This window comes from Mastigoproctus giganteus, chromosome 14 (assembly GCF_048544385.1).
Source record: "Mastigoproctus giganteus isolate SK-2022 chromosome 14, ASM4854438v1, whole genome shotgun sequence".
NCBI lineage: Eukaryota > Metazoa > Arthropoda > Arachnida > Uropygi > Thelyphonidae > Mastigoproctus > Mastigoproctus giganteus.
In genome coordinates, this window is record NC_143588.1 from 54,341,489 (window position 1) to 54,367,939 (window position 26,451).

At 41.4% G+C, this 26,451-nt stretch overlaps 1 protein-coding gene across 1 annotated transcript in view; it reads left to right on the forward strand.

Annotated features, from left to right (window-relative positions):
• The first annotated feature begins 595 nt into the window (after positions 1 to 595).
• Positions 596 to 26,451, forward strand: part of jef (major facilitator superfamily domain-containing protein 6 jef) — a 188,217-nt gene continuing 162,361 nt past the window's right edge. Inside the window, exon 1 of the mRNA XM_090388670.1 lies at positions 596 to 836. The gene's annotated coding sequence lies outside the window, so the exon portion shown is untranslated. The remainder of the gene's footprint in view (positions 837 to 26,451) is intronic.

Genomic DNA, 26,451 nt, shown 5'->3' on the forward strand with positions numbered 1-26,451 from the left:
CGAATGCCATGATCAATCATGAATGTTCAAATTTGTAATTGGCAACGAACATTTTAACATTTCGCGCATGGCTCGGAATGGGCGGAAACGCCGGTTCGGTTCGTCATACCGTGCAGGAGTGGCCTACTTTTTTACTTCAAAATGTGCTGCGATCTACCATCTCAAAAATTACATTGCACAAGGTGCATCGAGGGATGGCTGTATATTTAAAATTCTTCGTGATCGACCGAAATTAAATCCGCGATCGACTGGTGGATCGCGATCAACTCGTTGGTCACCCCTGGTCATACGCATAGTTGATTACAAAAAAAATCAAGATATTATATTAATGAGCATTCATTTCGGAATATTTATTGAAACAAGAGCGCTTTTAGCTTAATTCCGCATGGCGTTCCAGTCCTATTCGAGCAATCTGCTCGAAAGCATATCATGTATTTTATTGTAAAATATCAAGTCACGTTTCTTAGTAATTAAAAAAAGGGGAATAGTATGCTATAGTATAAAAATGAAGAAACTTAAATGCTCACTTGATGGCGCCAGGTGTATTACGTTTAACCTGGAATCGATCTGCTTCCTTCTCTCGATTGACGGACGAACAGAGCCATACGTATCTTCCATCATTATGCTGTCTTGCTTTCTGTCTGATCAAATTATGTACGAAACATGAATCTTGTATTTGGTGAATTACTCAGGACATCCGTATTTCGAAGATCTTCCTTTCACATGAAACAATAAATGAGGTGGATATTGTTACTCTGCATAATGCTCAATGTGAAGCACAGCACAAATAGCTGAAGGAAAAACTGACTTCTGATCTACAGGATACCTTCTTAAAAGTAAGTATGAAACCTCAAATTATGCCTGCAGTACCGTATAAATAAAGTGATGATGAATAATTAGCATATACCTCATCATTTTTTAATGACATCTTTGAATTATTTGCGACAAGTGCAAGTATACCGAATAAGTTACCTATGCTTTTCATTATACTGCCATTATAACAGTATTTTAGAAAATTAAAGTAGCATGTCCTCTAAAAGAAATTATACCCTAAAACTCATCTAAATAATAGGAATGTCACAGCCTTTATAGGTATACATTCTGAATACATATAGGCTGCGCGCATGGAACTACAGATGACTACAAAAGTGCTGCTGCATAAAGCCTTCGCTGGCACATTCTTATTGTACAAACCGCAACACTGCGGTTCATAAGTTTCGATATAGTTATTAGTATCTTAAACAGCAATGTCTCAATCGATTATAATATCATACAACCAAAGGCAGTCACCTAGAAAAAATAAAAAAATCAAGTCCGCAGAAAAAAAGTTTTCATTTCGTAAAACTAGATTCAAATGTATAGCATAGCAACAAAATCGTACGCAATAGTAGCCAGTTATTTTCAGTCTCCTGCAGAATGACGTTCTCATATTATTGATTCTTTCAAAGGTAAACTGTGTGTGTGTGTGTGTGTGTGTATGTGTGTTGTAGACCTTAAACAGATAAACCCACCTGCAAAGCCACTCGAAAGCACTGAATATAGTCTTCACTAGTGACTAACCTTAGCGTAGCAAAAGAATGCAAATAGGCAAAGTTAGCAATTTTAATAATTGTGTCTTTTGATCACGGGGTCGGATAATGCTAACTCAGAGGAAATCGGACCAAAACCTTTAGTTTTCATGGCAAGATTTTTTTCCCTCCTTTCTTAATCTGAATATTAGGGAGATGGTGGAATAAATCAAAGAGAATAAGTCAGCAGTATGCCATATAATTCGCATATAAAGATTCTGTTCTATTTACATTCCAGCATCAAAGTTTAAAATTGAATTCTGATGAAAGTTCTTATCTTATTCATTCAACTTTGGGAGTATCTTTTGATGTTATATAATCACTAAATCTAAACATTTTATTCCTTCAAGAATATATTAAATTAATTTAATAAACTATGGTAGACAGGTGCCGCACTGGTCAAATTGACTAGGTTTATTGTACAATTCGTGCCGTATCCGAAATAATGTTAACTGCTTACAACTGATTTGTAGCGATTTAAAGTTTAGAACTGATTTAAAGTTCTGAGAAATGTAACAATTATATAATTAGTATAGATTTTAAGAAATGTAACTTATCTCTGAGCTAAGTTCCGTTTCGCAAAAGCTGTGTTAATCACATAGTTGTTAATTGCTTAATAAATTCTTTAAAAATATATCTCAGACTAACTGTGATCGATCCCTAAGATTTTTTTTTTTTCCTCGCTGTTTGCATAGTTATAAAAAAGTTGTGTCGAGTATACGATAACAAAGCCATAATCACCGTCCCCCAACACCGGGTGGAAAAAGCTCGCGTTCGGATTCCATCAACGGCGAGAGATTTTTATGGGTTTTTTCCCCACAACGCGGGTGAAACGTTTTCTCCAGGAAAGTCAGGTTTTTCATCATGAGCTAACAGACAGAAGGGTGCACACAATTACAGACAATACACTGATGCCTCACAACGTCTGTGCGTGTAGCACGGTGGTATCGTCACCGTCTCTCCACACTGGGTAAAAAAGTCCCGGGTTCGAATGATGATGACGCGAGGAACTTTTATGGCCATTTTTTACTCCGTGGATGAGTTAGCTGATCTCAGGGGGATAGCACGGCTTTTCGTCCAGCAAAATAGGCAAATCGACCAGAGAACACGCAATTTGCAGACAGAATACGCATGGGTATATGAATTAACTTTCTGGGTAACTGTAATGTAATTTTTTTTTTTTTTTTTTTTTGATGCCTCATAGCCTTGCGCACCTAAAGTGTGCCTTCTGCTTTCTTTGTGTCATCATATACAGTATATCAAAACGAATCTTTAGTCGGGGTATTCAAGAATAGGTTGACTATTGCACAACCAATGATATTTATTCATTAATGTTAATTTGTGATAAACAGGAAAAGGATTTTCATGTCAGATATAATTTCACTTAAATATATGTTCCACAGTTACTAACTGAAATTGTTAGGAATAATGGTTACGGAATTTTAATTTTCCTGCATTTGCCATTGATACCTCTCGGCCTAGTTTTAAGATAGGATGGTCGGTATTATCATAAGCATTTTAAGGATTAAGAAACTGCAGCCTCATAAAGGGGAAGGAGGCCATCCCATTCCAAAGAATGCGTGATCCTGGAAAAATCATTTGAGTACCAAGGAGTAAGAATGTTTACATATTCCTGCGAGTTGACATACATTAGTATCACTTATTCGCCTGAATCTTAGAGAACTATCTCTAACTTAAAGAGAATGAGTGATGCTTGTAATATGTATGAATACAATGGAAACAGAGGAATATGGTGGAAACTAATATTGGACAGGCTCCTAAAAGCCAGGAGAGAGGAAGGAAAGAAAGTTTTATATAAAAAGTGAATAAAACAAAAAAAAAAAAAAAATGTAAAATATATCGTTTTAGACAACTATTAATAGAAATGAAGCCGTGCAGTGCATTCTATTTGTAAATTATCTGGATTCTACTGTCGGTTTCCTAGATAAAAGCCCCATATTTCCAGAGGGAGGGGTAGCTATGCTGTTGTTGTTATTTGTTTTTTAGGAGCATTAGCAACTAAGGCCATATTGCTCCGGGGATATGCGGTGGTCATTTCCTGACCTTTCCGCATCCTCCGTATTTGGTGGTCACGGGCTCAAACCCCGGTCTAATCAAGCAACGTGTGCTACGCACTGCTGCTCCTGCCCATCTAGCTACGGAGATGCCAGTAGCTATCCAACTCTCACGTTCACAGTATTCAAATCTAGACCTTTTCCACAATATTGGGAAGGACAGCGATCGTAATCACTATGGGTCACCCACGAGGATTTTTGAAAAGACATTTGTTTTAAGTTGTCCAAAGCAAAAAAAAAAAAAATTAAGGTATTCATCCGTTTGTTAATCGAAAAATAATTTCGACATATCATATAAAAGAAAAAAAAAAAAAAAAAAAAAAAAAGTGTTGGCATATTTTCAAATGAAATGTCAACGACGTGAAGGCTCATTAAACAATTGTTTTTTGTTTAAAAAGTAAAGAAATTTTTTTTGGGAACAAAAAAAAAAAACAAAGAATTTTAAAAGTTAAGGAAATGAGTAGTTTATATCATCTACATACGTATGACATTTAAATTTTTTATTAATTTTTCTGGGTAACCTTTACTTTACAAAGAAATTTAGCCCTCGTGGATAGCACAGTTGGTAGAATCGCCATCTCTCCCACACCGGCTGGAAAAGACCCGAGTTCGAATCCAGTCGGTGACGGGAGAAGAATTTATAGAATTTTTTCACAACATGGCTGAGTTAGTCGGTCTCAGGCGAAGGTAGCATGGTTTCCCCTCCCGGAAAACTCGAGTTTTTCGTCCAGCAAACAGAAAATCGACCACAGAATACACACACCCAATCACCAGATGTGGAGCGCTGCTTTCCAGCAAGTGTGTTCAAGTTATAAAAATGAGATTGGCATTAGTAGAGGCATATGATGCAAGAAAGCAAGCTTATACAGCATCAGCCAAAAAAAGAGAAAAAAAAAAAAACTTCCCATTTCACCCATCCATTCGTTCCAAAAGTTTGTCCAGTTCTTTCTTGAAGTTATTTCAGCTATCAACTTCCACAATGACAGATCGGAAGTTTTTCCAGCATTAGTAGTAGTAGTAGTGGCATGTGATGCAAGAAAGCAAGTGTTTGAGCAGCAACAGCCAAAAAAAAAAAAAAAACACCATTCCCTCCAAATGCCTGTCCAGTTCATCCTTAAATTTATTTAACCTATCAACTTCCACAACGACAGATGGAAGTTTGTTCCAGCAATTAACCACCCGCTGGCTAAAGGCAATTTCTGCACATCTGTCTTTTCTTAATTTGAATTTATGCCCCCTTAGGTTCGTAATCTGAACAAGTGTAAGGATCCCATCAGAATTCAGCGTGCTCCACCCATTCAAGGCCTTATATACCTCAATCAGATCACCGCGCAGGTGCCTAGTCTCCAGCCACTGCAATTTGCAGAACTTAAGCCTCTCTTGGTAAGAGGATCCCTTCATTCCCCTCACCAATCTTGTTGCCCTTCTCTGTACACGCCCAAGCAAATCTACATCCTTCCTAAAATGAGGCCTCCAGACCTGTACACAGTACTCAAGGCGTGGCCTGACCATTGCCTTATACAGAGGGACAATCACCTCCTTTTCCCTGCTAGCAAAATTCCTATACAGTATATCATTGACAAAACCCCATGACCTGCCCTGGCAGCCTGTCTGCATTGCTCAGAAAACTTCATATCTGACTGCACAATTAACTCCCAGGTCTTTTTCATTTTCTACCACATTAAGTGTAGTACCACACAGTTGGTACGTTTCTCGAATTAGCATTCAACTACCCGCAGGCGTACCCGCGAGATGATAAACATCGATTGAACATGATAGAACCATACAAGATTATCCAGTGGTGAAATGTTTATATTTAGGTTGCTATGGCAGCAAAGTACATAATACCATCGGACATGGAACGAAGTATTTTTAGACAGGTAGCAAAAGGCAGTTTCACTGTGGCAGCAGTGGTATTTGAGGACCAATACAGTATTTGTTATTGTGGTATACAATATGCATTTTTCGCCCAAGACGAATGGGTGTTTATTTTGAAAGTTACCTAGCATCCAAATCATTTTTGCAATTGTAAAAGCCTTTCGGTAATAAATATCCAAACATTGAGAACTGCATTTGCACCATCGATGAGAATACTCGTCACATAGCTGCATGAAATACACTAAAAGGTAAATTATTATTATAGCTATATGGTGCAAGGAAGCCTGAGGCTTATGCTGCACCAGCCAAAAAAAAAAAAAAAAAGAATTCCCGAGTTACCTAGAGAGAGAGAGAGAAAGGAATCACCAAGAAAGAGAAGAATGATGATATCCATCACCTCAAATGCATGCGGTTAACACTGGTTACAATTATCAGGTATACCAGCCCTTCCACTCCTTATGGAAAATGTCTGGGTTATGGTTCCTTGAGTGCAGTGTCACAGCTTTGGGCCCTGGCATAAAGTAGCTTTTTTTTTTTTTTTTTTTTTTTTTTTTTTTAATGTAACTTTCTCATTTTATCTTTTTCCTTTGTACTCTCCGGTCAGCTGCACCCAAGGATGAACGCGCTCCGTGAAGAATTTAATTTAGATGGAAGAATTTTAGGCTTTTTTTTTTCCCCTCACATCATAGTAGAATTTCTCGGTCGAAGATTGCATGGTATTTTTTTTCTCTCGGAAGCTCTTGCTTTTCATTTTGCACACCGACCACAGAATATAAGCATAATACATCGATGCCCCATGACCTTAGTTACATTCGCGCAAAATCAAAACATGTTTTCTAAACGAGACATGTTTTTTCTTTGATTTTGCACTTAACAATTGATTAAATTCTGTATTCGTTTTTAATAAATTTGTGTTCTAAACTGGATTATATTTTAACTGTATGACAATTACCAATGAATGTTGCATCTAGCCTAAACTGCACACCATACATTTGTTCTTCTTCCGGCCAATCAGCAAATATATAAGCATAGCCGGGAGTTAGCTGATCTCAGGCGTAGGGATTAGGATTTTCCTGAGTTAGGGTGCTCACACATAGAATGCAGGTAGCCGCTTACCGGAAACCAGCATCGACATGCAGCGGAAACATTTCACTGGCTTTGAACACATAAAAAGCAGTTGACCAGTGCAAAACTTTACCCCATCTCATACCGAGGAGTTGCACTGGTCAACTGCTTGTCAGTTGCACTGGTCAAAAATAATAAATAAGAAGGAGAGCACTTCTAGCAGACCACCATGCACAGCACCAGGAAGCTGATGATGAATCACGAAACTAGGAATGGAGAAAATTGGAATACGCAAGAAAACCGTATCAAAATAACCTACAACCATGAACAATGACCATCATCTAGCCTTGTTCACGAGGGAACTGACAACCAGGAAGCCCTACGTCTGAACCAGACAAACTGACACAGGACTTGACATGAACTGGATACAAATTATTCGCACTGGACCACTAGTTGGATGGCTAAACCATATGGCCAACGCACGAACTAAGTGCAGAGGAAAATGGATTGGCACCAGGATTGGCAGCATCCTCATAACTTTCACACTGGGCGACCTGAACAGGTTACATGACCAACCACAGGACGAGACTTGCCTCACGTATAAACTTACGACTGGATTTGACTCCTTCATTGAACATGATCACCAACGAAGATCCGGTTCAGATCGCTTGGACTCTTCATGTGCTCTCTACTGCATATGCCTGATGGCGATCTGTACCGGGTTCCCTTGCCTGGTACCTTTACTCCCTTTACCCTAGCTGGGAGGAGGAGACAGTCTTGTCTTCTCCCCTCCCTTGCCAACCCTTATTCTTCTCCTGGTGAGGCACAGGCCTGCCTCACTGAACATCCTGGGGTCGCCTTCTCTATCGTCCCCATACTTCTGTCTTTTCCCCAGCCTTCAGTCTCCACGCCTACTCTGCCTAATACGCCAGCGTATACCCTGCAAAAACTTCGTCCAAATTAAACCGCATAAACCTCATTTGGCTTTTCTAATTCCAGTGCTCACCCTTACCGAGCCTGCCAGAGTAAAAATTTCAAATTACTGTGTACCTCGTCTGCCTCCAAGAGGCCAAGTGTGAGCAACGTTGGGCCTCAGTACTGAATATGCATATCATTGGCCTTTCCAGCGAACTGGTACACTTACAATGAAAGCAACACGGAAATGGGGGGAACCCCCTGGTGCCGCTAGACATCAATACACTTTACACTTTGGTCAACTGCTTTATGTGTTCATAGCCAGTGAGAAGCTTCGGCTACATGTCGCTGCTAGTTTCCGGTAAGCGGCTACCTGCGTTCGACGTATACGCACTCTTAGGGCACTTACACGTAGAACGCAGGTAGCTGCTTACCGGAAATCAGCAACAACAAAGTGGAAACTTCTCACTGGCTATGAACACGTAGAAAACAGTTGACCAGTGCAACTTCTCGGCATGCGATGGGGTAAAGTTTTGCACTGGTCATCTGCTTTCTATTGTGTTCATAGCCAGTGAGAAGCTTCATCTGCATGTCGCTGTCGGCTCCAATAAGCGGTTACCTGCGTTCTAACTGTAAGCACCCTAAGGGTGCTTACACGTAGAAGTTGCACTGGTCAACTGCTTTCTGTGTGTTCATACCGAGAAGTTGCATCAGTCAAATGCTTTCTAGGTGTTCATAGATAGTGAGAAGCTTCTGTTTTATGTCGCTGCTGGTTTCCGGTAAGCGGCAACCTGCGTTCTACGTGTAAGCACCCTTATACGAGTTACTTTCAGCCTGCAACGCGGCTGTGAACAAACGCAGTCTACATACAAATGTCACAGCGCATGCCTTAAGCAGAATGGTTTGGGGAGGGGGAACAATGCTGGTTTGCAGTATATCCCGGTAAATATCCAATGATATGCATATTTAGTATTAGCCATATGGTGCAAGGCAGCAATAGGCTTTTGCTGCACTTATCATAATAATAATTAATTAATTAAAACAATAAACATGCGTACAAGTTAGCGCAATTGCATCAGATCTGTTTCCAGCTAACTACTAAATAGTTACAAGATTGGCATCATTATGTATATCACATATTGTGAATACCTTCACAACGAGTTGCCATGATCTTGCACTATCCCGAATAAGTAACTCTTCACCATAGGAGAAGACTTTACTTATTCTCGGCAGATGCTATCACCCAGGCGGCACAGTTTCGGAGCTGATTGGCTCCGCCTCGGTGGGTGGGCAGGCACCCTGGCGTTGCAAGGATGGCAAGGCAGTTCCAAAGTATAACTCCACAATATGAAAGATGCCTGATGGTCTGTAGTAATTTGAATTACATCGCAATTTAGAGCAAAAGCCTCAAGTTGTGTAAAGAGTTAACATGCGAGTTAAGTTAAAATTGCATCCGATATGTTCGCAGCTAACTACTAAATAGTTATAAGATTGGCATCATTATGTATATATCATATTGTGAATATGAATTATACATAATGATTGGCATTATTATGTAATATCTCATAGTGCAATGTAATTTAATTAAAATAATAAAATACCATTTGACTCCATGCAACGTTTGAGTTTCTCCAGTTACTCAGCTTCTACCCACTCCATTAAGGAAACTTATTCCAGAAATTCAACTCGCTGGCTAAAAATTCTAAACGGCTTCCCATATAATTAAAATTTATGGCTCCCAGTTCTTGGATCATTTATAACAGTAAAAATTTATCTTCATTCATTTCATTTTCACTTCTCAAAGCCTTACATACCTTGATTAAGTCTCCTGTTAAAAATCAAGCTCCAAAGCACACATGTTCGAAGTCTTTCCTCATATGGACACCCATCTGCCTATTTAACCAGGCGCGTTGCCAGTCTTTGGACTCATTCAAGAAGCTTGATCTCTTTTTTTTTATTTTTAAGTGAAACTTCTTTAGGCGCGCCGCAGGCAGTTTTCACATGGGAGTAACTTGCGTCGGTGGATTGGCAAAAATCGCCACGAAAATGCGACACGTAACAGCGACGCATGACGCAATCAATACCCCTACAACGCGGCCACGGTGTAACTCGCACGCGTATCCGTTTTAAATCGCTATATCTCAGCTTCTAGCAGTCCGATTTTAAAAATTTAAAAACCCAAAATATTTCTTTCATCATTCTCTACCGTATTTCATAAAAAAAATTGACGAAAAAAAAAAATTATAATTCAACATGCCGAAGACTAATAGTGGGCGTTGTAAGACATATAGTACGTATCGTGCAATGCAACCACCAAACCCGCCTCCATTGAGTACAAATGAGAGATCTGTAAAAAATGTAAAAAATTGTAAAGTATTAAACCACTGTAACATTGAAATAAACGTTGTGTGCGTGCTCGGCACACACAATTTTTTTTTTTTTTTTTATTTAAGTGTAGTCTGCATACCTGGACACAGTATCCCAAGTGTGGCCACACAATTGCCTTATATACAGGTATTATGACCGCCCTATTGCTAAAAGCAAATGTTAGATAACTCATCGATAGGACACCACGAGTCTTCCTTGCCGCCTGTCTATACCACTCGGAGAATTTCTGGTCCGACCATATCGCAACTCCTAAATCCTTTTCTCCCTCTACTCTTTTTAGTTCAACCCCACCAAGTGTTTAAGGCCTGACGTAGCCCAGTGGTCAGCAACGAGAGTGCATAGCACGCGTTCCTTGAGTGGACCGGGGTTCAGGTCCGTGACTACTAAATACGATAAATATTTGTATTGACGATTTATTGTAAACTGTACTGACTTGGTTGTCGTGCCGGAGTATAAACAGAAAAAAAAATTATTTTGGGATTGCTGCTCCCCAGGTCTTTGCATTAAAACACTTTCTGACCATCCCTGAAGACTATATAAGTCATTCGGAGGAATGGTAGAGTAGCTAACGATCAGCACTCTGCTTGGCGCTGATCATTAGCTACTCTACCGATCTAGATGTGACGACATCTATCCTTCGTCGATGTCTTTTAAGATCAAAACAGACAGCTCTGGATACACTTCCTGGCTCTAAAATTCTCGTTGCTATGGACGCTAACTGTCGTTCTAGACTCTGGCACAGTCTGACTGGACTGGGACCCCTAGCAGCGAGGATCTCGGAAATTTCATCACAGCAGTAAGCCTTCAGGTACTCAATCGGCCTGGAAATCTCCTAACCTTCGCTCCAAACCTTGGAAGAGTACAATAAACATCACTGTGGCCACCCCTTCAATAGCCCAAAAATTTACCGAATGAAAGTATAAGAATCCTTGGTCCGACTATACAGCCATCACCTTCTCTCTTGGTCGGACTGTTAACAGAGCTCCACCTATACAGCAGGACATTGTTCGCTGTTGCACAAAGAAAGCGAACTGGACTCTCTTTCAAGAAGCCTCAGGAGAAAACTATCTGAATACAGTCCTCTTATCACTCAGGATGCACGAGAACAATGCATTGCAACACTAATAAAAAACCACTGAATCCATCCCTAAAAGGAAGCCGTTTAGGAACGCAGTTCCTTGATGGAACACGGAAGTCGATAATCTCAGAAAGGCTGTCTACCATTCCAGAAAGGAATTCCAAAGGGCTTCAGCCACACTACCCCAAACAGAAGTGGACATAGCCAGGGAAGTTTATAGAGTCTATAGAAATAGATATTCTGGGGGAATACGTAAAAGCAAAAGAGCCTCCTGGCAATAATTAGTCTCTACAACAGGAAATAATTACCCCCGTGGACTGCATTGCCATGAATAAGCTTCCCAGAGAGGAAACTTTAAATGCGAATACAAAACATGATGGAGCTACTACCATGACTTGGGAAGACTCAGTCAAGAATCTTTTAAACACGCTCATTCCCGATCACAGTGATCATCTGACCTACGATCAAAACAAAATTGTCACCATGAACAATGACTACTCCTCAGACAACGTTGAAGAACCATTCACAATGGATGAACTTCAGCCCTCCACAACACTAAGGAAGGAAAGACTCCAGGCCATCATTACCTACTGGAGGTAGATATCATTAAAAAAATTACAGAGTACTACCTTCTGCGGCTGCTCCCCACCTTCAATAGGTGCCTTGAGTGTGGTGATTTTCCGTCAACCTGGAAGAATGCTTAACTTAAATTAAACCTGAAAAGCCCAGACAGAAACCACCAGAAAACTCTAAGCTGTACCGGCCGATTGCGCTCCTTCCCATGCTAGCTAAATTGATGGAGAGACTGCTACTTTATAGAGTCAACAATCATTACATAGCTGCGAACCTAGTTTCAATGACCAAATTCGTATTCAAGCAAGGAACCAGTACAATAGATGCAATTCACCATCTGATCTCTACAGCTACAACCACAGATTCCAAGTACTCTATGACAATAACTGTTGACTTCGAGGGAGCCTTTGATAGGATATGGTGGCCCAGCATCCTTAGGAGGCTCCGTCAGTCAACTTCCCAACCAACTTATACAAAAGCATACAATCATACATCACCTACAGAAAGTTTATTGTTGCTGCAAAGTTTCAGTGCTTCACCAGGCAAGTTGCACACGGCTGCCCTCCCTCGGGGCTCTGTCCTGGGACCATTCTTTTGTTCCATTGTCCTGGACGAGTTCCTGTGGATGGACCTTGAGCAAGTCTCCTCTATTGATTTTGTTGATGACCTCATCCTATTAGTCCATGCTGAGGCTAGGGCACAGCTGGAATCCAGATCCAACCATGCAATCAGAAAATTACAGGACTGGGCTGCCCTACATCGACTCCCCATTTCTGGAGAAAAGACAAAGTCAATCCTGTTGAAGGGAACCTTGTAGATTTCAAGGCCTGCAACAATCAAGATCGCAAACAGACCAATCAGGTTCCACTCTGTGATTAAATACCTTGGAATCTTGATAGACTCAAGCTAACATTTTTACCCCACTTACCTCTAAGCCTCTAAGATAAGAAAATACACAGCCATGATTAGATGCACAATCAGTAAAGGGGACTGGCGGCTTAATAGAGGGCTTTCTCTCTCTCACTTAAAGTTATCTTCCTTCCCATAGTTTGCTACGGTGCAGCTCTTTGGTGTCACAGAGTCATCCTTGACAGAAATCACAAAAACCTGGATTCAATCCAACGTTCTATGATCTTACCTATCACAAGAGCTTGCTGCACTGTAAGCAATCCCCACTCTCCAGATCCTGGGTGGCTGTATGCCCCTCCACTTTGAAATCATCAAGTGCGAATTACACCGTAAACTTAGAAAATGGATCCCTTGCACAGTCGCTGGCATTCACTTGACATGGCAAACGACAAAAACAAGAAAAGAGGATAAACAATCTGCGTGAAATATGGAATATGGCAAGATCACTGAGATTCGACTACTAAACCTGCTGTAACAAAAAATTTATTCCAACTGTATCGCTGACATACCCAATGTCACCTCCCTAGTTTGCACAAAGACTGCAGGTCACCTTCCTTCTTACAAGGCATGGCCCATTTAGACATAAATTAATCACGCTCGGAATTGAAGAAAACCCGTTGTGTGTCTGTGGCGATGAAGAAAACTGGGAACATGTCATGTACCTCTGTCCCCAGTATGATGACTACCGGACTAGACTAGTATTAGTAATGGCCGCATGGTGCAAGAAAGCCTGTGCCTTATGCTGCACCAGCCAAAAAAAAAAAAAAAAAAAAAAAAACCGAATAACTATTTACTTAGATACAGGAAAATCCCCGAAATTCTGAGCTTTTTTCTTACAGAAGAAAACCTCTACATAGCGCTCACTGAGTTCACTCAAGATGTGTACCAGTGAACACGTTCAACCCACCTGAGGCATATATTACCAATTCCAGGACAATCCAACTGACGGCACTAATTCCTCGCACTCGAGTCCCGTTATTTCGGGCAGACGGGAGGGTGCGTATCTGGCGGAAACTGCACGAAGCACCCGTCATGTCAACAAGAAACTCTTCAGGCAGGTGGAGGGTCGGTAACGGTCTGGGGCGTGTTCAACTGGCACAAGTTGGGGCCTCTGGTACGTCTAGAAGCATCTCTGAACGGTCCAGGTCCATCCTTGCCGACCATCTGCATCCCTTCATGGTCATCGTGCACCCAAAGGGCAATGGACTCTTCTAGCAAGACAATGCGCCTCCCCACAGAGCCGTGGTGACTAGAACATGGTTCGATTTTACCACCATGGAATGGCCCCCCATTCCTCGTTTATGAACCCTGTGAAGCATCTATTGGGATGCTGTGGAAAGGTCCGTTCGAGCTTTGGATCATTCACACAGGAATGCGACGGAATTATGGACAGCGGTGCAGCAAACATGAATGGAAATACCTGTGGAATGCTTTCGTGAACTAGTGGACTCAATGCCTCCCCGTGTGATTGCCCTTATCCGGACGAAAGGTGGGCTACCCGTTACTAAGTACGCATTCCCATGATTTCTGTCCACTCAGTGTATACCTTTGGGTTGGTCGGGTGCCTCTGACATCTGGCTTGCCAGATGTGGGATACCATCACGGCGTTTTCCTTTGCCGACCTCCCTTGTTTTGCAAACTGTCTTCCGTTCCCTGGCAATGGGTGGGTTTCCAATGCCAGAGGGTATTCCCACCTCTCCCGTCCCACCCCCATTCAATCTCACCATTTTTTTTTTTTTTTTGTTCTCCATCAGGAAGCTCAGGCTACCCCTGATGAAGAGCAGCCAGAGTACTGTGGACAGCCTGGCTCACCTCCCAGTGGGGTTGGCAAGCAATGTGGAGTCCTACTAGTATCCCTGCGGCTAAGAAGCCAGAACATAACAGGAACCCAGCACAACAATTTTCACTTTTTCTGGCTTTTACATAGGTTCTCTATACATCACAAGAATACTATGGTGCAGATGTGGAAAACCACCGGTGGCGCCTTAGCCAAACACTATGCCACCATGGTCTCAGTGCCAATCCATGGAAACCCCACTTCTCATATTAGTCCAATCCGAGAATAACCAGTGATCATAACCCTCTGCTTCCTGCCCTGCAAGCCCTCCTGAGTAGCACAGTTGGTAGGACAGCCGTCCTCCCCGGGAGGAATTTTTATGGGTCTTTTTCGCAAGAGTGACTGTGTTAATTGGTCTCAGGCGATGGTAAATAGAGTAGGCCAGCAAATCAATGTCTTATAATGGTGGACTATCTTTCCAGATACTGACTCTAAATTGTGGACTGGTTAACTCGCACAGTAAAAGAACCTTTCTCTATTTATTGAATGCATTAATGCTCAGCAATGCCTTTGATGTAATTATCAAGAGTGAATTTTCATGCATTACTGCCACGCAAATAGAAACACCATGTGTTTCTATTTGCGTGGCAGTAATGGTGGCAGTAATCACAGTTTACTGATGTGAGATTTATGTAAAGATGTAACTACTGTCAAGGTAAATGGAAGGGGTTTCGCTTTCGTAAAAAAAAAAAAGATGGCTAAAATGGTCTCAGTTTTTAAAATCTATTCAGTCGGAACAACTGATAACTACCAACTACAAATTCTAAACAGACATAGTTCACGTAAGTAATCTTAGAAGCTACCAAGCTTTTCATACTAACCAGGAGATACTGTTCCAGGGGTTTAGACCTAAATGGATGTCAGATCAACTAAAGGACTACTGACAGAAAATAAATTTATGCATGGGATGTTTATGTATTATCAGAGGATAGAGAAACATACTGTAAGTACAAAATAATTTGCAATAAATTCACAAAGAATATAGGTAAGGCTGGTTACAAGAAGTGTTTGGCTAGGAATACGAATAAAAGTAACTGAGTTCTTTATGTTAACACTAGAAGGAAAGAAATGAACTACATTGATCCAGTAAATATGAACGGCATGCTTACTGATGATCCTGTTCAAGTCGTTAACAAATTGAATAAATATTTTGCCTATACATTCACGCATGACGTTTTTAGGTATGGGCATACCAGAAGCACATCGAGTTGTAACTGGGAGCTAAATGATTTTACGATAACTGAGGGGAAAGCGGAAGAGAAACTGCGGCTAAAATATAAGACACCTGGGGCTGATGGAATCTATTCAATGATATTAAAAGATGTAAATCTTTACCCATAATTATAAGAAAATCCTTGAATTCAAGGAGTGTCCCTATGTCCTGAAGATGTGTAAATGTCTCCTATTCATAAATGGGATCGAAGGGAGAAGTGATTAATTAATAGGCCTCGACTTTTGTTCCAGGGAAAATAATGGAGTTAGTGATCAATGAAGTAATGCAGGATCATCTTGACAGAAATGCAATTATATGAAAATCACAACAGAGATTCATTCAGCGAAGACCTTGTCTGACCAATGTGATTAGCTACTACGACACAGTAATAAAAGAACTGGATTTAAAAAATAGATTTGACATTGTATACTTGGATTTCTGAAAAGCTTTTGATACCGTTGTATATGAAAGACTTGTACAAACTGGAGCAGTGGCATTAGGGAAAAATATAACAGCTATGGATAGAGAGATCATTGAGTGAGACAAGACAGACTAATGTTATCAATGGAGTACCCCAGGGTTCAGTGCTGGGCTCTATTGTTTTCATTTTTATTAACGATACTGATGGAGACATATCAAGTTTAATGTTCAAGTTTTCAGATGATGTGAAATTTGGAAGAATGCTTAATGACGAGTCCGAGAAAAATTAACCAGATGGACTGAGGTGGCAGTTGAGATTTAACAGTAAAAAAATGCAAAAAACGTTATATGGGAAGCAGTAAGCCCAGAATAACATACAAAATACGTGGTACCGCACTCAAGATAAGCGAATAATGAAAAAGACTGGCATTGCTCCAATCCAAGGGAATCTCTCTAGAGTACAGCGGTTCCCTGAACGCAGTAACAGCCTCTGTCATGGGCAAAGCACGCGATGGTATTATTAGGTATTTGAGGGTCTGACGGCACCTGGGATTTCTGCCATTTCCGCGTATGTTCTCTATGTTTTAAATCTCTGGCTTGTCCAAAGCTTTAAAAGTGTGTGGGGTATGTACTATATTGTGTCCATTGTTCGTCCGGCCTGTTAGTCGCCGGGCCCCTAGTGAGACCCGATGTTACCAATACCTGCCACGGGGAGGCCGGCCGGGTGTTACCAATATTTGTACTCTGGCACGTCCTGCCACTTACTTTTCTGGGATTTCAGTGGCCAGGACCAAAAAAAAAAAATCGCGGTTGAAATTAGTGATACTTAACAAGTTAGTATTAATAGTATGCGATGTGGGGCTGTGCGGTAAAAGTGAGTTTTAAAAATCAAATAGGTTCGGGCAAGAATTTTGATGTTCTCTTTTAATTTTTACGTGTAGGGCCTCCCCCCATTCAGTGCCCCCAAACTTTTGTATTGCACGCTGTCTTTTGTCTTCAGCCTCCCCCCCAAACTTTTGTCTTGCACAGCGTGCAAGACAAAAGTTTGGGGGGGAGGCTGAAGACTGGGGGAAGTAAGGGGTCGACAGAGTAGATGGCTCCTGAAGGCAGTGAGGCATGCCCGTGCCCCACCAAAGTGAGAAAATTGGGGAGGAGAGGCAAGCATCTCCCCCCCAGGAGTTTGGAAAGAAAGAAAGATCCGCTCAATAGAGTGCGGATTTGAGTCGGCAATGGGCTGTCCCAGTGGGAGAGTGCCACCGTATATCGTCTCCGTCAGTTTGCAGGCCCTGAAAAGCTGGCCGTTGAGTCTCATCCAGGTGGGACACTAATAGGGGGTTAAATCTGGGTGTCATATTTCCAGATGGTCTGGGGAATATTTTCATGGCATGGCTTGGGTCCACTGATACCTCTGGAAGGCACCCTGAACGCAAATGGTTAAAGTGTAAAGTGTGTTTAGGGTCAAACGGCACCAGGGGTTTCCCCATCTCCACGTTGTTTTCATTGTGGGTGAACCAGTTCGCTGGGAAATGCCCGAGATTTAAAAGTGTATGGATATTGTATATGTGTAGTGTCATGTACCGTTGTTCATCTGGTCATTTAGCCCCTGGACCCCTGCTGAGGCCCAACGTTGCCGCACTTTCGCCCCGTGGAGGCAGACCAGGAATCACGAGTAGACTAAGATTTAGTCTGGCAGGTCCTGCCGCTTAATTTCCTGAAATTTCGGCGGCTAGAACCTAAATAGGCCGCCGTAGCCTAGTGGTCAGGCGCGCGGGTGCATAAGTACACGTGCCTTGAGTGACCGGGGTTCAAGCCTGTGACTGCTGAATACGGTGCTGTTTCTTGTATTCTGTCTATCTTGTGAACTCCTCTGACCGTTTGGTCGTCCCGGAGTATAAACAGAAAATTTATTTATTTATTTTAAATAAAAAAAAATAATAATAAATAAATATATATATATATTTTTTTTTTCGGTCAATTCGATGAGTAATAACGCTAAATTTCTGAAAGGCCGAGTGTATGGGCGAAAAACGTAATTTGGAGATGATTAAATCAATTCCGACGTGTAGGGCATTCGCAGGCGTATGTGCAGGTAGAGTGGGTGGGGAGACTGAATCTTTGGGATTGTTGTTAAGACCATATTGCTCCAGGGATATGCGGTGGTCATTCCTTGACCTTTCCGCATCCTCCGTATTTGGTGGTCCCAGGCTCGAACCCCGGTCTAATCAAGAAGCGTGTGCTACGCACTGCTGCTCCTGCCCACTTGGCTATGGAGGTGCCAATCTGGGGGTGGGGGGAGGGGGAAGACAGAAGTATGGAGTCGAGAGAGAAGGCGACCCCAAGTCACAGTGGGGCATACCCATGCCCCACCAGAAGGGAAAGTGGGAGTGGCGAGGGGAGATGACAGTAAGACCGTCCCCCCCCGCTGGGGATAGGGGTATTAAAGATGAAGGAGGCTAGGGCGCCCTCTTCAAGTCGCCAAATGGCGTTTGGCAGCTGCGCTGCATTTAGTCTCTTTTCTTCAATGTCGAGTCGATTTCAGTCCAGTCGCTCATGGGGTAAGTCCTTGTGTCCTTTGTTTTTTTTTCACTTTTTGTTTGTGTTTTTTTGTTGAAACTTTGTTGAAAACAAGAAAGTTAAAATTTTCTTGTTTCAGGGTTTTTCTCTGTAGTATCTCCATTGGATAGTATTTTATGGTCTTGTACAGTTTAACTTGTGGTGATCTTTCTTCAGACACGATTTATGATAATTAGCAGTTTTCTCCTCTCAAAGAGGTCCAGGTCCTGGGCATATTGAGAAAGTGCTCTGTATTCCTCTTCTGTGTCAATGAAGTGGGATTCCAGTCCTTTCGGAAGGTAGTGTATGTTTGTGATCAGGATGCCTCTGAGATCTTCGTATTCTGGGCAGTCGTAGACCACGTGGTTCCAGTTCTTGACCTCCCCACACGTGCAGTTGGGGTCCTCAACAAGGCCAAACCCGAACAGTTTCTCGTTAAAAGGGCCATGAGCAGTAAGCAGTGAACTCAAGTGCATCCCCGAAAAGTACCAGGCCGGTTGCTTGGGGTATATTTTGCTGAGGTCGGGGAGGAATTTGTGTGATTTCTCCTTTTGTTGTATCGGTCCATCTTTGTTGCCACTCCCGGAGTAGGTAAGCCTGTAATCGGACTTTTGCTGTTTTTGTACTACTCGCTGGGTCAATTATGAAATCCTGGAAGGTTTTACACGCAAATGGTTACCTATCGGTCGCCGTCGATCAGGTACACCCGTACATGTTGACCGTGTTCCCTGAGGGCGGTGATTTCTATCAACAAGACAATGCGCCATGCCACGTCGCCAGAATTGTCAGTGAGTGGTTTGAGCACGACAAAGACTTCAAGCTACTCCCTTGGCCACCGAATTCCCCTTATCTTAATGCAATTTAAAATCTATGGGACCACCTCGATCGACACATCAGACGGATGGATCCTCCACCAAGGAATCCACAGGAACTCCAGGGTGTACTGCAGTCTGCATGGTCACAGATACCCGTAGCAACCTTCCGCGGACTTACTGAGTCCCTCCCGCGGAGGCTGGCTGCGGTGCATGCTGCGAAAGGCGCATATTCTGAATACTAGGTAGGTGGTCATAATAATGTGACTGTACCCTGTATATATGTAAGCAGATGATCTTTCCATTTCATTTCAATCACAAAGCATGAAACCCCTGGTGCCGTTTAACACTAAAGGAGAAACCCCTGGAGAAACCACTGGTACCGTTTAACACTAAACACAATCTACACACTAGAGTGTGTAGATTGTGTTTAGTGTTAAACGGCACCAGGGGTTTCTCCCATCTCCGCGTAGTATACATTGTGGGTGTGAAACAGAACACTGTCAATGCCAGAGGTTTAAAAGTGTATGGATTTTGTATATGTGTAGTGTCGTGTACCGTTGTTCCTCTGGTCATTTAGCCGTCGAGTCCCTAATGGGACCCAACCTTCTCCACACTCTGCCCCGTGGAAGCAGACCATGTACACCAGTATTATATTTATTTACTCTGGCAGGTCCTGCCACCTAATTTCCTGAGTTTCAGTGGCAATGACAGGAGAAGAAAAAAGGGGAGGGAAGAAATAGGGTTAATGGATATAAAATATCTGAGAAAAAAAAATAAATAAAAATCAGCTGTTATAGACTTCTGTAAAATGCGTTGTCTTCATCCTGAACCGGTCTTATACTTAAATAAAATTTCTCCTTCTTAGGCTTAATATTAGATAGAAAACTAAAACTTTCATGAACATATATTAAGACTTCGAACTAGCTGCCTCTCAAAACTTAACATCTTGCACACAGTATCTTCAAATGGCCCGGTACACATTACTACAATTATATAAAACTTTGATTAGATCTCGTTTGGATTATGGATCACCTGTATATGCTTCAGCAAGAAGGAGCATGTTAAATCGCCTAGATACCATTCACCATAATGCTCTCCGCATAGCTCTAGGAACATTTAGAACTTCACCAATTTACATCTTGTATGCAGATTCATCGGAACCCCGCTGTACCTTCGACGAGATTATCTACCGTGCATGTATGCTGCAAAAATATACAGTCAACCATCTCATCCAAATTAGTCTTATTCACGATCCACTATGGAAGAGTAATTATGATTGCAAGCCAAACGAAAATAAACCAGTAGGACTGCGTCTCAGACATTTAGCTCGAGTTTGGGGAAATACATTTCCAGCACATTTCTGCAGTAGATATAAACTCAGAACCTCCTTGGATGCCGACTATGCCTTTGTCCATATCATATCTTACAAATAAGAAGGAAAAACAGAGATCTCTCCAATCGTTGTACAGAAGCTCCACGCACTGCACAGTTTTGAAAATAGAAACTGTCATCAGATTTACACGGATGGATCAAAATCGAAAAACTCAGTAGCTGCCACAGTAGTTTTACCGGAATATACTATATCTGTCTCCTTGACTCATGTTTGCAGTATTTTCACAGCAGAATTATATGCTATTAAGCTGGCACTAGATGATATTACTGAGCACCTGCTTCTACCTACTCTACTATACCGATTCCCTTAGTGCTGTAGCAGCTCTACAGAATAGCAAATATTCCTCAAACCCCTTGATTCAACATCTTAAAAAAAAAAACAACTCAGAATTTTGCATAAAGCAAGAAAACAAGTTTCTATCTGTTGGATTCCCAGCCATGTTGGAATTCTAGGAAATAATCATGCAGTCCAAGCTGCAAAAAAATACAGACCTTAATATGCAAGATAACTTTCATTTCGTATCATTCACAGATTATGGGGACGTATTTCGTATCAAATATACTTCCATTTGGAAACAACTTTGGAAGGACCAACCGTGCAATAAACTCCGCAGAATGAAAAAGATCTATGTCCATGGCGTTCTAGCTCACGTGCAAATAGACGGGAAGAAGTGATATTAACAAGACTGCGCACACCTTCCTCACCCACAAACATTTACTTCTAAGAGAAGATCCCTGCTCTGCTCTGTCTGTCAGATACAACTTATAGTAAGGCAAATCCTGATTGATTTGTCCATCCTATTCAGCCATTCTTACCACTTCCTTCCAATCATTAGGAAATTTTCAAGCTCCTCTAACTCTCTTTCATATACTTGGTGATAAGGCAAACCTAAGCGAGCTCTTTATATATATTAAAGATCTTGGAATAATAAATACACTTTGATATATCCATAAATCATTAAAATGAATATAGTGACTCTGACAGACACATATTGGCCATAGTTGCCCTTGTCGTGAAATTTGCATAACAACAACCAACACTTGATTCGCATTTCCTTAGTCTTCATTTAAAAAAAAATGTCTCTTTTAAACGAGATGTCAGGAATTCTGCAGTGGTTTGGTTAGACCCGCGTCCATCACTAAATCATCCAATTCTTGCTGGTTAGGAAATGTGGCGATTTTCTTTAACAGGCGTCTAAGGTATAATCCCAATTATTCTGCTCACCAGATTTATCATCCAATTCTCAATATTCTTTTTTGGAAGGTGGACTGGGAATTGGCAGTCTTCATTGTAATGTTACTGGAGGAATAGAGGATGGTATTACACCTCAACTTTTTGATCCGTAGGCTTTTTAAAATTTGATATACAAAGGGTACTAGGAAAGTTTTGCAATACAGCTTTGTTTATTTAATTTTTTCAAAGTAATTTCCTACATTCAATACACCTCTCCATCCTCCGAAACCAATCTTTAAACCAGTTCTGCCAAGTTTCACTAGGGAGTAAAGCACACTCGTTGTCCCAAGCCCGTAGAAGGGTCCTCATCACTGGAAAACCGCCTCCCTTTTAGCTTCATTTTCACATGCGGGAACAGTGCAAAGTCGCAGGGAGCAAGGTCTGCACTGTAGGGAGGGTGCTCGAAAAGTTTCAGTCCTGTCGTGGTCAAATATTCGGTGCAGGCTTTGGCGCGGTGAGCTGCAGCATTATCGTGATGGAGGTACCAGGTGTCCATTCTTGACTTTGGCCGCAGGTTCTTCATAGATCCAATGACTTTAGGCAGGAATTGTTCAGTATACCACTTAGCTGTGACTGTCTTCTGCGTGTCCAAAACGACACGTTCCACAATTCCACTCGATTTGAAAAGTACAGCTATCATTTTCTTCTTTACAGATCGGGATTTTCTGACAATTACGGGTGTGTCGTCATCATCAAAGACCCAAACTTTGTTTTGAGCCTTGGTCGGCAGATCGTAATAGTACAGCCACGTCTCGTTACTTGTCACGATGTTGTTCACATACCGAGATTGTCCCTTATCAAACTTTTTTAACATCTCCCGGCACCAAGTCACACGTCGTGTCATCTGCTCTTCAGTCAGTTGATGCGGCACCCAGAGAGAACAAAGTTTCTTCACGTGCAAATGATCTTGCAGAATCGAACGAATTGCTGGTGCATTTAGGCCCAAAGTATCCTCTATCTGTTGGTAGGTCACTCGCCCGTTTTCGTCAAGCATTTTCCTCACAGCAGTAACGTTTTCCTCCGTAACTGACGTTCGTGGCCTTCCCGGCCTCTCAGAATCCTCCAGAGTGAAATTTCCCCTTTGGAATTCTCTATACCACCTGAATATCGTTGTACGATGTGGACAATCATCATCTAGTGCAAGAGTCATTTCTTCTAAGCACTGGTCTATGGTTAAACCACGCACGAAATTATACCGCAAAACTGTCCTTATCTCATTTCGTGACCACGATGCCATCGCAAGCACTTTACACTCTCACTACTAATGAATAACTGAGCCCATCGACTTGGCGCGGCGGCTACTATGCACGTATGAACATGTCTCAACATGCAGCTTCTTGTGATTCATTGTTGCGTCATATTGCAAAACTTTCCTAGTACCCTTTGTATATACTGGGCCACAAAAAACCAGCTAAAAATTGCACCGACGAAAACCATATCCATCTTGCTGAAAGGAACTCTTCAGGTACAGCGTCCGCCCCAAATAAAAATAAATGGCCTGACCATCAAACTCACCAAGCAAATGAAGTACTTAGGAGTTATCTTAGATAATAACCTATCCTTCATACCTCACCTGAAACACATAAGAATGAAAATAAGAAGATACTCAGCCCTAGTGGCTAGGATTACGAGGAAGGATTGGGGACTGAAAAAACGAACCCTAATGCTATATTATAAGTCAACCTTCATTCCAGCAATAATCTACGCAGCTGCAGTATGGTACACCAAAACATCACTGGTAACCAACAAGAAAATCCTGGATATGACACATAGGACCATCCTATTGACAACCACACGAGCTTGCCGCACGGTAAGCACACCTGCACTGCAGGTGCTTGCTGGCGCGCTACCCCTGGATTTAGAAGCTGTGAAAGCAGGACTGCTCTACTTGCACTCAAAGGGAGTGGCCGCAAATCATCAGGACTTCACAATCAACCCAGCAAGCAGTCAAAAAACGGAAAGAGCCCGACTACAGACCTACCTCCTTCAGGAGTGGCAGCAAAGATGGACAGAGACGACAAAGGGCGAGATCACTCGTAAATTCTTTCCAGAACTGAACAAAATATACCCAAGGCAACCGGGTTGGTTCTTCCCGGGCTTGCACCTGACCTCATTACTCACAGGACATGGACCCTTCAACCAGAAACTGTTCAGCTTCTGCCTCGTCGATGACCCAAATTGCACGTGCGGGGAGGTCGAAAGCTGGGACCACCTGCTTTACGACTGCCCACAATACGAAGACCTCAGATGCACCCTCATCACGAAAATCCATTACCTCCCCAAAGGACTTGAACATCACTTCATTGACACGGAAGAGGAGTACCGAGCGCTCTCCCAGTATGCACAGGACCTCTTCACAAGGAGAAGGGTGTTAATTGCTATACATCGAGACTGATAGTACAGTAACATAAATCGCATAAGACAGAGACAATTCCTGGAAAAGAAAACTGTGGAAGAAAAGAAAATGAACGGAAAAGAAAGGAATAAAGAAAATAAGGAAAAAAGAAGAAGAAAAGAGAATCAACGGAGAAAAAGAAGAAAAAAGAAAAAAGAAAAAAGAAAAAAAGAAAAAAAAAAAAAAAAGGGGGGACAGGGATTGCCTCATGAGTGTCCCAATCTGAATCAAGTGGACAAGAATAGAGACAACAAACTGCAGCCTAGCTCCCAAAGCCTCACGGCAGCCTGAAGAGGGCACCCTAGCCCCCTTCACCTTTAAACCCTACTCCCCCGGGGAGACGATTCTCTCGTCGCCCCCCCCCTCATTTCCACTCTGGTGGGGCATGGGCATGCCACACTAAACTTGGGGCTGTCTTCCCTATTGGCTCCATATTTCTGTCTTTCTCCCCCCAGACTTCAGCCTTCCCCCCCTCTCTATCTTCACGCTAGCGAAGTCCCACACACCTAAATTTAAATACATCCAAAATATCTTCACCCACGTTCTGGCCCAATTCAAGCGACGTCAACCCCACGATTGACGTTGGCACATGTATGCACGTTGTGTGTACATATATGTGCTTGTATACATGCATATATGCATGCAATATAAATACATTCTTTTTTTTTTCTCTTATTATCCTTTTATTTATTTATCCTTTTATTATTATTTTATTTCTTTATTTATTTTATTTTCTTTTATTTATTTATTTATTATTATTTTTTTTTATTATTATTATTATTATTTATTTTTTTTTATTTATTTATTTATTTTATTTATTTATTTATTTATTTTTTTATTTTTTTTTATTTTTTTTTTTTTTATTATTTTTTTTTTTTATTTTATTTTTTTAGGTCCTAGCCACTGAAATCTCAGGAAATTAGGTGGCAGGACCTGCCAGAGTAACTTAAGTCTACTGGGTTCCTGGTCTGCCTCCACGGGGCTAAGGTGGGGCAACGTTGGGCCTCAGCAGGGGTCCAGCGGCTAAACGACCAGATGAACAACGGTACACGGCACTACACATATACAATATCCATACACTTTTAAATCTCTGGCATTTCCAGTGAACTGGTACACCCACAATGAAAACTACGCGGAGATGGGGGGAACCCCTGGTGCCGTCTGACACTAAATACACCTTACACCTTACACCTTAGTACCCTTTGTATATCCAACACATAAAAGTAGAGGAAATGTCTTGCTTCATCATCTCCTTCAGACCTATATAGTATCCACAAGCACAGCAGAACAAGTCTGTAGATAACGTACACCTTCAAAAAAACCATATAAATGCCGCGAAAACAAAACCAACTGCAGCCAAATTATTAATACTATAGAAAAATCAATAGCACCGTTAGATTCAGCACGCAAAAGTACATAACAAATAATAAAATATTTCTTTTGGATATGAAAAACCTGTAGTTTGTTATAAAGTGTAATCAGATTGCAGTAAAATTCAAGCATTGTACCCAAAAGGTGTTATTATTTTTTTTCAAGTAACTATATTTTCTTTTTTGATCGACAATAATTACTCAATATTTTTGACACAATATTTTTTAAAAAAGTATTCAAAAGATATATTACGGAAATATTATATTAAATTATTATATTAAATATTATATTTGTTCGTGAAATTTTAAGAGTAATTTAAGACATGGCAATAATTTTACTCTTATCCGGCGCTAAGCTTGCTGTTTATTGCTGTTTTTCTATTTTCACTTATCAAATATCTATTTCGTATACTGTTGGCACTCTTAAACAAAGATTCTGTATTCTACATATGGTCCAGAGAAAAGTTGCAAATTAGGATCTAAAGGCTGCTATTTATGTGAAAAAGCCCTAGCTGATATAAAAAAGAAAGAAAGAAAAGAAAAAAACACTTCACAATATTAACTGACGTGCACGCAAGGAAGAGGAGGAGCTGCTTTCTCGAAGCAGCCTTGTAAAGATTTTTTTTAATCGATGAACATGGTCCTCATTTCTTTGAGATGCGTGATTAAATCCATAATATAAAGTTTAAAGATCTAAGGAGCGAATCTAACATTTTACTGGAACCGTGAAGAAAGAAACTGTGCAATACGGCACGAAATGGGGATCGATTCCT